The sequence below is a fragment of the Mustela nigripes genome, chromosome 2, assembly GCF_022355385.1.
Source record: "Mustela nigripes isolate SB6536 chromosome 2, MUSNIG.SB6536, whole genome shotgun sequence".
In the NCBI taxonomy this organism is placed as follows: domain Eukaryota; kingdom Metazoa; phylum Chordata; class Mammalia; order Carnivora; family Mustelidae; genus Mustela; species Mustela nigripes.
In genome coordinates, this window is record NC_081558.1 from 137,391,062 (window position 1) to 137,394,273 (window position 3,212).

Genomic DNA, 3,212 nt, shown 5'->3' on the forward strand with positions numbered 1-3,212 from the left:
ACATGTATTCCAGAGGTCATAAATATTACAAGGGAACCACCAAAAAGAAAAGTAATGCAAGCCAGATCAGGTAGAGAAGCCTTCCAGCAAGAGGTAGAGCTTCATCTAGATCTCAAACAACTAGGAAAGATCTGATTAATAGAGAAGAACAGTAAAAACGCTGCAGGCTTGAGAAACAGAATGAGAGAAAATCTGAAATCGGGAAGGTAACTTCTATGCCTGTTATGAGACAAGTGCTGCTGGTACTGGTTCAGGCAAAGACATAGATGGGAACAAGGCAAGGTAGTAATTTGATGAGGAAATGAATGAGAAGGCAAGTTTAAACCTTTTTTCTTAAGTTTTATTATTTAGTAATCTTTACACCCAACCGAATCTTTACACTCACCACCCCGGGATCAAAAGAGTCACAAGCTCTTCCAACTGAGCCAGGCAGGTGCCCTGGTAAGTTTATATTGGACAAAGCCTCAACTGCCAAAAGGTGTCTGATCTCTATTCTTTTTTTTTTTTTTTTAAGATTTTATTTATTTATTTGACAGAGAGAGATCCAAGTAGATGGAGAGGCAGGCAGAGAGAGAGAGAGAGAGAGAAGCAGGCTCCCCCTGCTGAGCAGAGAGCCTGATGTGGGACTCCATTCCAGGACCCTGAGACCATGACCTGAGCCGAAGGCAGCGGCTTTAACCCACTGAGCCACCCAGGCACCCTGATCTCTATTCTTTATTCCAAAGTTTTTATTTGAGAAAGTGAGGTGAGGAAACTGATACTTCAAAGATTAATTTAGAGATTTACCTGGATGAATGGGGAACGGGTGGGAATGGAGCCAAGAAGACCATTTAGAAAACTACTATAATGGTCCAGGCATGAGGAACAACAGATTCAAGAACAATTGCCTTCCTTGAAGGAAGGAACGATAGGACTAGGTGACTAAAATAAAGAATTAAGAACCAAAGAGGAGTCTGAGGTTCAAAATGTTTGGATAAGCAAGTCACATAAGTTTAAAAATGCATTGGGTCCAGTTAGACCCCCTCACTTTAAGAAATGAGACAACTAGGGTTGCTTAAAATCTCAGAACTAAGGCTCAGCAGAGCCAGCAGCAGAATGGCCAGGCCAGTGCTATTATGGGATTTACCAAGCAGTATATGCCTGAGGGTTAATTACATATAAATCATTTTCAGAATAACTATTTTAATGAGGGCAGCAACGAGACCAGAATCTATTGTCATATAACACAAGACTAAATAAAAAAAATCATGTAGCCACATGAAGAGTTCATGTGTAAAGTCAAATATTCTATGATTTCTGCTATAAACAGAAACTTGATTAGCAACTTCCTAAGGTTATCAATTCTCCCTGATCACATTAGCCATGATAACTTACCTCTTTTCTGCCTGCTTTTTACACTTACTGATGACCTTAACATTCATCTTTGTGTGTATCATTCCCTTTATATATTCCCTTAATAAAGGGAATGATACACTTAATGATACACTTAAATTCCCTTTTTTAAGGGAATGATACACTGAGCCTGGGGGGCTCAGTCCCCTGAGCATCTGATTCTTGGTCTTGGCTCAGGTCATGATCTCATGGGTCCTGGGACTGAGGCCCTGTGTCAGGCTTGGCATTCAGTGGGGAATCTGCTTGAGATTCTCTCCTTCTTCCCCTCCTCCCACCATTCTCTCTCAAATATATTAAAAAAAAAAAATATATATATATATATATATATATTTTAAGTGTAGCTTCTTCTGGTGGGGACTTATACTTCATTTGCCTTTAGCCTCTGGTAGTATACTGATGAATATCAATTGCTGAAGAAAGTAAGGAGACTAATCAATTATTATTTTGGGATTAAAGAACCTGAAAGTTTAAATAATAATAAAAAACATGATCCCCAGAGAGGCTACACAATTTAATGGAATGAGAACTGATTAAAGCAGCAAGAATGTGATTCTTCAGTAGTCACAGGAAGGCCAATAATAAGTCCATTTGTCTCTCCAGTCATCATCTGAAGCCTGGAGGGCTTAAAACAGTAAAAACTGCAACTTTACTCTAGTTATCACTAATTTCCTTTTAGACATGGGTGAACTCAGGGTCTACTAACAGAACATCTGTTTGTTGAGAAGAATATACAGGGCCACCTGGGTGGCTCAAATGGTTAAGCATCTGCCTTAGGCTCAGGTCATGATCTCCAAGGTCCTGGGATTGAGTCCCACTTCAGCCTCCCAGCTCAGCAGGGTGTCTGCTTCCTCCTCTGCCTCTCCCCCTGCTTGTGCTCTCTCTCTCTCAAATAAATACAATCTTTAAAAAAAAAAAAAAGAGAGAAATATACAAAATTTATTACAGACAGACCATTCCATTTTTCTTTTGAGTGACAACTCAGACATTTACCTTACTAATGGAACTCTCTCACTTGCCTGAATAATTTTCCTAATGCCAATGCTTTTACACAATTAAAATGTATGCTTTACTCTTTCCAGTTCTGGAACCTTGACAGCTCTAAATAGGTCTTCGTCTTTCTACAATTTAATGTTGATGTTCTGGAAGTAGGTATGTGGAAAACTACTTTCTTCAAAATAACTCAGAAATAAGTAACAATTTTCTATACCATGATTTTTCTGGAATTTGAGCCTGCAAAGGATAATAATCATTTTTTTTTTTTTAAACACTTGTCCTTAGACAACCTTGTGGAGCAGAACCACTAGACCTACTGCATTCCATCCTCTGGATTAGTCGCGGCTCTTTTTTTTTTTTTTTTTTTTTTTAAGTTAAAATTAAAAGTAACCTCAGTTTGCTGAGTTAATGCTAAACAAATAAGCATTGGCCCACTTCCTCTACCACCTTTGTTAAAGCTGAAGGAAGAACAGTGAAAATACTCATAACTATTGGATATAAATGAGGGTACGATCAGAAGGAGTTTGAAATAGGCCCAAAGCATAGAATAGTCAGGGTGTTTCTGCTCTTCTGGAAATCAGTGTCAGACACGGGAGGCGGGGAGTGGGAAGTCCTGGGAAAAGATATTAGGAACAGAGCTAAGAACCCTACCACCTCCCAGAACTCCCTCTTACACTTGTGAACTTGAAATATTGTGGACCTAGAGAGTAAAAATATATTTTAAAATATATCAAGACAACACCAAGAGCTTATTGAGGGGGCAGGGTGGGAAGAACCCCCAAAGAAGAAAAAAATTTCCATTAAGAAATATCTTTTTTTTTTTTTTT